This window comes from Pteropus vampyrus, unplaced genomic scaffold (genome assembly GCF_000151845.1).
Source record: "Pteropus vampyrus isolate Shadow unplaced genomic scaffold, Pvam_2.0 Scaffold197, whole genome shotgun sequence".
NCBI lineage: Eukaryota > Metazoa > Chordata > Mammalia > Chiroptera > Pteropodidae > Pteropus > Pteropus vampyrus.
In genome coordinates, this window is record NW_011888978.1 from 2,636,720 (window position 1) to 2,647,328 (window position 10,609).

At 39.3% G+C, this 10,609-nt stretch overlaps 1 protein-coding gene and 1 pseudogene across 2 annotated transcripts in view; both read left to right on the top strand.

Moving 5' to 3' along the window:
• The first annotated feature begins 6 nt into the window (after window positions 1-6).
• Window positions 7-10,609, top strand: part of CNOT6 (CCR4-NOT transcription complex subunit 6) — an 84,327-nt gene continuing 73,724 nt past the window's right edge. For both annotated transcript variants that reach the window (XM_011371988.2, XM_011371990.2), the window contains exon 1: window positions 7-225. The gene's annotated coding sequence lies outside the window, so the exon portion shown is untranslated. The remainder of the gene's footprint in view (window positions 226-10,609) is intronic.
• LOC111746684 lies at window positions 6,799-6,917 on the top strand (annotated as a pseudogene).

The window sequence follows — 10,609 nt, forward strand, 5'->3', positions numbered from 1 at the left end:
AGGCCGGGGCCCGAGAGGGCGGGAGGGCGTAGTGGCGGCCCGTCGGGGCGGCTGAGCCGGGCGGCTGAGGCGGCGGCGCTCAGAGAGGGAACAAAGAGCGGCGGCTGAGGCGGCGGCGGCGCTGCAGCAGCGGGCGGGACTGGTATGGTGGTTCCACAAGGCAGACCCCGCTGCGCTCACAGGGAGGAGGCAGCAGCGGCGGCGAAGGGCGGCGCGCCTCGAGAGGTGAGCGAGATGGCCCGAGGCCCGCCGGGCTGCTCCCGCACTGGCCGCGCTCGGGCCCCACTCGGTCGTGCCCCCGGGGACGGGGCGCGCGGGGCCCGGGGCGCGGGCAGCTTGAGCTTTGCGGGCGAGGGGACCGATCGGGCAGCTATGGAGGGCCCCGCGCCGGGCCCCCGGCTGAGGGTGCGGGGTGTTGATTGACGGCAGTGGCGGTGGCGCGCAGGGAGCGGACTGGGGTGCCCTGGCCCTCGGAGTCGGCTCGGATCACCGTGGTGGCAAATCGGTGTCGAGACTCGTGGCCCGGACGGGTGGCGACTTTGAGGAGTGGCCGTGGGATTTCGCGCCGCTGAGCGTGGGACCTTGTAGTCACCGCAAAGCGGGAAACCAGCTGCTTCCCTCCTCCCCTCCCCAAAGTGTTTAAAATTCAGTTTAACGCAGAGTTTTTTTGGGGGGGATGACACGGTTAAAGAAGCGTAGAGCACCGAATGTAGGGGTTCACGATATTTAGGGACCCGAGGCAGTCCCGATTACTGGGAGCAGTTTTCTCCAGGAACCACATCACGTCTCTTGTGGTGGTGGTGATTTTCGTAAACGTCAGTGGTTTATTTTCTTCGGAAACTTTTTTTTCCTTGACTGTTTTCCTCTTTCACCTTCCCCAGAGAGCCTCCTAACACCCGTAGCCTTTTCTTGAACTGTCACTGCAAATGACAGCGGTGTTAAGGGTCATCTTGCTCGACCTGCCTACATTTGTTATTGTGTTAAGCGGACGTTGTTTTGATAATCTCCTTGAATTTGAGTTCCCGTTCTTACCTGTTTTCCAAGTGGATTGTCCTGTGAGTGTTAGTGCGGAATCTTCTTCCTTCCTTATATCCGGGAATTTAATTTTGGAGAGAAAGAGAGTGAATATGAACAAGTGAAAAATAAAATGGCATGTAATAGCACTTTGTGTTTTTCATAGTACACAGACCGGGATTTGCCAATTCCGGAACTGTTTTTGTAGGCTCTAGGAGCTGATATGGCAATTGGTGAAAAGGTTTTGAAGACTTTTTTTTTTTTTGTAATTGTTATCAGCAGTTTTCACAGTCTTTAGAATGTCACGACTTCTGGAATTAAAAATTGCTTAACATTTTTAGATCACTGATCTAGTCCAGTCGTCTTGCCTTAAACCAAACATTTGAATAGCTGCTGGTGAGGAAACGGATTTGGAAAGGTTAAAGCGACTTGCCCAAACATACTGCATGCAATTAAGAGGGAAAAAGGGCCAGGTTGTGTCTGAATGTGAGAGCACACTAGAGAGTAATGCAATTGTAGGAGATTATAGTTCTTTAGGGATGACAGAGGGTGTTTTAATGGATAAAAGTTATTTGACGTGGTTAGTTCTCAACAGGTGAACAAGACACTTGAAATAGTCAAAAACAGGGATGTGACAAAACACAAATTTTATAGTGAGACTCTGAAAATTCGCTCTGAAAGTCGATCCTTGCAGTTTCAAAAGTGTCTTGATCAGTGCTAATGTAGATGAAGAAGCTCTTTTGAATGCCTATTCAATTTGTAGGTATTTTCAGGTTTCTTAAATCTTGGTAGCAGAGTAGTAGTATTGGGAAAATCAAGACTTGAAGATGGTTATAGAACTTGATCCTGACAACAAATAAAGCTGTTATAGGAATCTGCCTTTCGTACTTGTCATTTATAAATATTCATTTTGGTTAATGCTTAGGCACTCTGTGTATACCAATATTAGCCTTCTTATATTCTTTAAAGCATAATACATGTAAAGCATATATTGGAATAAAGGGTCAAGGCTACTCACAGCTGTAGTTGTTGGGCCAAAAGGGGAGAAGGGACCAGTATCTTCAGCATACTTGTACCTTTCCCATATGCAAGGTATACTGGTTGGAAAGCTTTGCTTCTAAAGTATTTATCACTTTGGAAAATCCAGATAGGTTCAGCTAAGAACATATTTTAATGGAGAAAAGACTTGATTTGTGGGTATGTAATGCTTTGTTGTGATTAAAACTAAACGTTACTATCTTGGGAAAAAAGTTTCAATTTTAATTTCCTAGTCTTTAGCTTCCACAAAATCTTTTACTAATGTCCTTTTTCACCTTACCTGCTTTAGTAAGGTAGCCATTTTAAGACATTGTGATTAATTAAATGTGAAATTATATATGTGAAATTAAGAAATGCTGAATAAATTGAACTGTAAAACTTACTGTATGCATAGTCTGTGTGCATTAGGGTACAATGGAATGCACTATATTTTGGTGTTTGAACTAGTAATTAAAGAGGAAGAGGTTATTTGCATCCAAGACTCATTTAGGCTGCCTTAACCTTACCCTTCTTTGGGCTTTACCCTTCTTTGGGCTTTACCTCTCCCTTTTTGTTTTTTTGATAACTGAAGTTACCTATAAAGAAATAGTTATGCTGGACACAGTGTTGAACCCTGAGAATTCAAAAATGAATAATACGTTTCTGCCTTCTTGTAGTTTATAGATGTAGTAGGTGTACAAAGTTCTGTGGAAGAAGAGAAAAATGATTAAATTTGTGGAAAGTGTGGAAGCAGTTTACAGAAAACACAGAAAAGGTGTTTGTCAAACTGGAGAGAAGTGGTCATTTCAAACAGAAGGAATGGTGGGTGCACTGAGGTGCCAAGTGTTGGGGTAAGTCCAATGATGAGGTGTTACTGGAACAGGGAGAAAAACTAGAGATGAACCTGCAAAGATGTGTTGGGCCTAGATTTTGAAGGGCCATGCTTGCTAAGCTAAAAGTGAGGTTTATATCTTTATCCTGTAGCAAAGGAGGGAGCCAAAATATTTTTAGTAGGGGAGTAAAGTGATGCAGAGATCACTTTGGCATCAGTGTGGAGGGTTGAGTGGAGACTACATATAAAAGTCTCATTTGAGATAGTGTGGAGTTAATGACTCTGAATCGGTTTTTAACTTGGACATAGTGTCTTGTGTCTGTAGTCCCTTTTATAGTGGGCTTGAGAGCTCTGCCCAATTGCTCTATGATAAAAGGTAATTTAAAATACAAATACCAGGATGTTTCAAAACAATGAAACTTATGAAATGGTACATGTGAAAGTTCAAGTGTTGAATTTGTCTTCCGAGTTAGGCTTAGGCAGACTGTATTGCTTAAGGTGGAAAAATGAACCTTCTGCTCACCAGAATTGAGAGCCACCCAAGCTTAAAGGTTATGACTAGCCTGGTGGTCTCTCTGTTCGGGTATGGGCTGTAAACATTTTTGTGAAATTTGAGGGGAGGGCACTTTTCTCCAGTAAATTATTGGAATTAGAATACTGGAACTTCCTTAAAGCCTAAGAACTCTATTTAGTGGTCCCCAACCTTTTTGGTACCAAGGACTGGTGTTCCTATGAGAATCTAATGCCCGATGATCTGAGGTGGAGCTGAGGCAGTGATGCTGGCACTGGGAACTGGCTGCAAATACAGATGAAGCTTTGCCCCCTCACCGTTCACCTGTTGTGCGGCTCAGTTCCTAACAGGTCGTGGATGGGTACTGGTCCGTGGTCTGGGGTTTCGGGACCCCAGCTGTAGAGAGAAAGACAACCAATAAAGCCTTTATCAGGTTATATGGTAATGAGAAATTATACAAAGCATTTGGGGCATGCTAAGGAAAGAGCAACTAACTTCTGCTTGGGAAGCTTGAGGGAGTCATCTCAGAGATCTTTGAGCTGAGTTTTGAAGGGTGAATGGGTTTGTCAGGCCGAGTAGGGCATTTCAGGGAGAAGGAACAGCATGTGTTATGTTACATATAAGCTCTAGTCTCTGATGTTACACATAACTTGGGCTGTGAAACAGGATGCAAGGATGGGAGGGAGAGGGAGTTTAACAGATTCTAAATAGTTAAAGCGTCGAGACTTCCATCTTTATGTAATGGGGATCCATTGGGAGTAGGTAGATAGGGGTGGGGAAACTGTGAGTGAGAAAGACTTTTTTAGGAGATACATAGTAACTCCTAAAAAACGTGTAGGCTGGATGGAAGAGGTCAAGAAATGGGTCAGAGTTCATTTAAGTCCTCATCCGAGGTTAAGGACATCAGCATCAGAGCTAGAAAAGCATAGGATAAATACTAAAAACACCAGAATTAGGAACAGACAAGCAACAAGCTATAAAAATAGGAAGGAGTTGAGTATGATTTCAGAAGTTATTTAGGTTGGGTAACTATTGGTATGTCTTAACTTGGGAAATAGAAGACGAGGAGCAGTTTTGGGCAAGGAAAGTGGAATAGTTTGATTTTTATTCTAAGTTTGACATGCCTGTCAGATATTTAGGTGGATATGTCTGATAGGTATCTGGACCAGAGAGTGGTTGGAAGTTTTATAAATTTGGTCATTATATAGTTGGCATTGGAAGTTAGACAATTACTCAGGAAGAGTGAACAAATGCTTTTCACCATTTTGGGGGAGGTATGGTCCCCATTTGAGAACCAAATTCCAGACCCTGCTGAAGAGAATGAAAGTATGTACACAAGAAGTGTGGAACTTACTCACGGGCCACAGGTTAATTTAGGAAGAGACGAGAACTGAGGGAACCCTTAGGAGCAGTCAGCATTTCATTTCAGTCAGGATTGAAGTAAAGAGGTTAAAGAGGTTGGGGAACTGGAGAGAGCAGCATTACTTAGAGATGTTAAGGGAGGGGAAGTAAGAGTGCCAAGTGGGAGGGTGTTTTCAGTGGTGACAGATGGTGCCCAGGTTTAGGGTAGGATGAGCTCTGGGGATGGATTTAAAGAGGAGACAGGGTTGAGAGAAGGTAGCCACTTACGTTAGTTGCCAGCCTTCTGTTTTCTTTAAGTCCAAAACTTGGAGAATAAGTTTCAAATATATATTATATGTATACTTCAAACTTTTCCCTGCTATATTGGTTTTTATTTGGTCACATAAAATTATTTTCATTGTGGAATTGGACATGATTTCAAAAACAGTAAAGGAAGTTCTTCCTCATTGGAGATAAAAGTATGTAAAACCATACTTTTAGAACTTTCAGTCCTCAGTTACTAGAAGACTAAAATTTGCATTTCATATTTCTTGTAGTTTTGTACTTATACTGTGCTCAATAGCCCAAAGTTCAGTTTAATATTTGATACACTTTCAAATGTAGAATAGTAGCAAAGAGGGAATCATTAGGCATAGTTATTTTCTTTCAAAGTTATTTGCTACAAATATATACCTAACAAAGTAAACATGTGGAGATCCAACAAAACAAAAATTTAGGCAGTGGTCTTTGTATCTAGAAAGAGTATTACTTGTGATCCTCTAGATACATCAAGAGGTTACATATGGATTTTTTTTTTTTTTTAACTAGGCAGATTTTGAGTGGGGAAGTATGGGAAGATAGGCGAAAAAATATATTAGTCCCTACTGATTAAAAACCAAACAGAAATGAAGATTTATTAAAATTAAGTCAAATATTATTTGCACTCAGCTTTTTGGGTGGCAAATCTTCCCTAAGATTGTATATAGTTACATATAAACACTAGCACATCATAAAGCAATATCTGATGAAGCTAACTGCTATCTTAGACGAATAACTTCCTTCATATATTTTCATCTAAAATTGTTGAAAATGAAACTGTAGTTTATTTGGTACATCTAAAGAATTGTCATTTGGTTTCTAATTTTAGGGAAACTTACAGAAACTCAGACTTAGGGACTGGTAGTCACAGAAAGAAAAAATTAACTTTGTTGAATGCTAATGATGTGATAAGTACTGTGCATTGCATGCATTATCTCATTTAGTCCTCACACCAAAAATTGTGAGGTAGATATTTTATAACTGAGGAAACTTTAGCCCTAAAGATGAATGTGAATACATCCTTGCTTGCAGAGCTAGAATTTGATATGGGTCTGTTTAACTCTAGTGTATGTTCTTAATGACACCGTTCTCCACTCTCCCCCCTCTTCCCTCCTGACACTCTCATGGTGCTGTGGCTTGGAACAGACCCTTTGATAGAGAGGTTTGATAATAGAGGGAGACCCAGTTGCTGCCACACTTTTATAGCCACTTATATTAGTGGCTGATCATGTTGACATAATAGAGCTAACTGGCAGAATTTCTTAATACTTGTGATTCCCTTTTTGGTTATGGATCAAATACCTCATGAGAGTCCATGTAAGAATACTATTCATGCTGGTCAGAAATCCAGTGAAAAAGCATTTTACTATTTTAGGAAAAGGCAGTCACACATCTGCTGTCAAAAGGCAGCGACAATTACACTTGAACATATTTGCTTTAGATTTCTTTCTAAATCTGAAATATTGCTTAGTGGCTTTAGAGCAATATTCTAGTGTTAAGGCATTTTGATGATTTGTAAGGTCAACATTTCATGAATAACTTTCTTAGTTTTAGGGGAAAAAAGGACAATGGGTCAAAACTGATCGATAGTATGTTAGAACCTCCCAAATGATTGTATATGTGAATTACAGCTAGAATAAATGTTGAATTCCTCAAAAGACCAACATTCCCACCAGATAGTAGTAGCTAGAATATGATTCATTGTAAGAGAGGGAAAAGCAAATAGATTATGGAAAATCTAGCAAAACATAAGAAAGAGAAATGAGTCTATGGCCATGCTATCCTGAACAAGCCCGATCCCATCTGATCTCGGAAGTTAGGCAGGGTTGGGCCTGGTTAGTATTTGGATGGGAGACCACCTAGGAAGACCAGGTGCTGTAGGCGTAAAAAATAAAAAATAAGGGATTGTAAACTGACAAGGTCCTTACAATCTGTGAGGTTAACCAAGGGTTTCCTTGCCTAAAAAATATAAAAAAATAGAAATGAAAAGATTCCTCTTGGCAGCCATCATCTGATTCTGAGATTGTAAATTAGAGGATTGTTGCTTGTCTAATGCTAAGGAGCAGATTTAGGATTGATGATCCCTCTTACCTTACCTTTTTTATTTTATTTTTTTTATCTTGATGGGATCTTATCACACAAATCATGGTTTTGTCTTAATCTGCATGTTAGTGGGCATTCAGCTTTTGCTAATTAGGTCACAAACCTTGTTTGTCTTGATATTTTTTTCTCTTTTTTTTGCTGTATACTTTATAGTTGACTTAAAATATAGAAATTAAAATGTCGAAGGTAACAAATATTTGTATTTATTTTGAGTTGGAATTTGTGGATGACCTACATTTGAGGTACTTTTACAGTTGTATTTTGAGTTAATTTATTGGGTTGAATGAAATTGCTAGTATTTGACCAGTGTGGTTGTTGCAGTACACCCTGTGCTTTCTTCTGACTGTATTTTATATTCACTCATGTGTTATTGGGTACATGCACATGCTTAGAATTGTATTTTAACAGCAGTCCAGTAAACTGTTAATGAGCTATTCATTATGGACTAGGCATTGTGGATGTGAATGTGTGTACCAGTCTTTTCCTCTTAGAGCTGATAATGACTGCTACATCTGCTGTTTAGGTCTAGGTTTGGAGGAATATTTTATCATAATCTAAAAATCTCTGATTTTTGCAGTGGTTCTATTAATTGGAAATTTTAGTTAAACCAGTTTGGACTGACATTTATTCTTGTGCTACTTGAGAAAAGGATGTAAGAAAATTGTATATGAGATTTTTGGGGGAAGGGAAGTGGCTACTGTAAGAAACCTTAAGTTTCTAGAAATATTACTAAGACGTTATTTGCCTTTTTCATTTTCATTCTTTTACGAGTGGACAGGGAAGTTTTCCAGAGGCTAACAAAATGTCTGATATCTGATCAAGATGGAATTCGGAGCAGATACACAAATCCAGCTGTCTTCTAGTCTGTCAGACATTAAAGAGATTTGCAAAAATATAAGACTGTCACTCTGCTCACAAAATTTTACTTTGTTTTAGAAAATAGTTTTTATAAAAATGTTTAACATGTGATAGGTTTATTATATTTAATGAGTTAATAAATATTTTAAAATTTCTTCTGATTTCCATTATAGTAAGTATTGATAAATATAACCCACATAAAGGAAAGCTCTTTGAGGTGCTCGTTAATTTTTAAGTGTTTAAGGGTCCTCAGATCTGCTGTCTTAGAGTATTAGGCAGAGTTTAGGAAAATACAAGTGGAGAGCAGCTTGGAAATATGATACATCCGAGAAGGAAATTAGAGGGCTCATGGTCTCAGCACCTTAATATTTGGAGAATAAACATGAAATCTTGGTTTTATTAGTGACAGAATTCTAGAGAGTTGTGTGAGGCACTGATGTAGTAGACTACAGCTTTGCAGCTAGATTCTCAGGTTCAAATCCCAGCTCTGCTACTTACCAAGTGTGCGTGACCTTGGGTTGGTTATTTAAACCCTAGGTCCCAGTTTCCTCATCAAATAAAATGAGCATAGCATCTACCTCATGGGCTGCCTATGAGAATTAAATTGAGATAATCAGGGCAAATATTGCTTAGTGTTTGAAGAAAGCACAGACTTTTTTTTATCAGACTTGGGTTAAAATCACAATTGTGGCACTAATATCTCTGGACTTCCATTTCTTTATGTAAAGAGGATAGTATTTGCTTGCAGGAATCTGAGGGTTAAAATAAGATAATGCATGTGAAGGGGCCTGATAGGCCTGCCAAGTGGTAAGTGCTCACATGTTAGCTATTACATGCCTAGTGTAGAGTGTGGCAGATAGGCACTCAACACAGTTTTGCTATTACCCTTATCTTTTTCAGGTTTGCTCTTATTTTTCCATATCATGTCATTAAGGTTATGATTATACAGTTTAACTTTTAAATTTGTCCCCTTGATTCTTATCCCAGGCTATCCTAGACCAGTATTCTCAGTTTTTGGCTACTAAAGTCCTTTCTTTCTGATTTCTCTAGATTTTGCCTTCAACATTAGAAGCCTAGATATTAGTTTTTATTACTGGTAAGATGAGCACTGCTTCTGTTAGCATACTTGACTCTTAAAAAATGTTTGCCTTTTTTTTTTTTTTAAATATAGCTTCTCCCCTTGAATTCTTATAAGTTTTCTCTGAGTACTTATTATTTGCCAAGCTCCGAAGATATAAAAATATTTAAAATACAAGTGCAAGTTTCTTATATTAAAATAGGTAAGTGAGAAGTAAAAAAAAAAATAAGGTGGAGTTAAAGACTATAATAGTAGAAATTCAAGGTTCAGAATAACTCAAAGCGGGAAATGATAAACTCCTGCGTTTGGGAGGGATAGGGAAGAAAGACCTTTTTAAAGGTGGAGATTTGAGTTGGCATTTGAAGGATGACTAGAGTCTCTAAGGTTTTTTAGGGGAGGGATAGGTAAGGCATTGCAGGTAGAAGCAGTAGCATATGCTAAGGCATGGAGGTTTGCGAAAGGTAAGTGGGAACTGGGGAGACCCAAATGATGAGACTGGAGAGGCACACAAGGGCCAGGTTATAAATACACCATATTTGTTTTATAAATGAATCCAATTTCCTTTAGTTAGTTCACACATTTGAGCCTCTTTTGTGTCAGGTGTGGTGTTAGACTCCAAGGGTACAAAGATGGAGATGTGGTTTTTGAACCATGCGGTGAGTACCTATGTTTTTAGGAGATCACGTTGGACAGAGTCTACCATGCATCAGAGTGGGTTTGAGACATTAAGAGCCCAAGGAATTTAGGCAAAGTGGATGAGGGAAAGATTTAGGAAGTAAAATGGGCTATAAGTAGAGGCTATATGTGAAGGCTGTGATTAGATAGGACAGAGTCAAGGATAATACTCATTTCTGCCTTGGAAACCTGGGTGGAGATCATAGGAGAGGCAGGTTTGAAGACTAGGATGACAATTTTACTTTTTAGTAAGATCTTTTTGTTACCTTGTTTCTTTCACTAGCTTTTTATTCTAATCCTTTTGTGTAATTCATATACCTTGCTTTGAGAGATGAGCTGTAGTATCATTGGCTGTTTGTAATAGTGGCCTTGAAATCCACAAATCCATTCCATTAGGGTTTAAGTTTTGCTTTTTAGGTAAGTGTAGTCATCTTTTGCAGAGTGGTTTTTTTTTTTATATTTGTTTGTTTTGCCACAAGAGCACTAGTGATAGACATTTTGCCACTAAAGACAGCTCCTGAATGAAGTTTATCATCTGTCTAAACTTTTCACTGGCCAGTTGTGGTGGAAAGCTGAATGGAAAGAGAGGAAAACAAATGTGGTGACATTGAGAGTCAGGATGATTTGGTTTTAAAGTGAGATGTAGAAGTACCTTGACTGCATCAAGGCTATAAAAGAAAAATTTTAGGAACTGTAGTCCAAGGGAGCCAACTGGTTTTATTTACAGTAGTGTCACATCATATTTTTCATTTGTAGAATTCAACTAATACAATTGGCAAAAACAGAAGGTGAATAATTTAGAGTGGTAGGCCTGCCATCTCAGCCATAATATAAATTTAAAATTCCAGGATATTTCCATTTT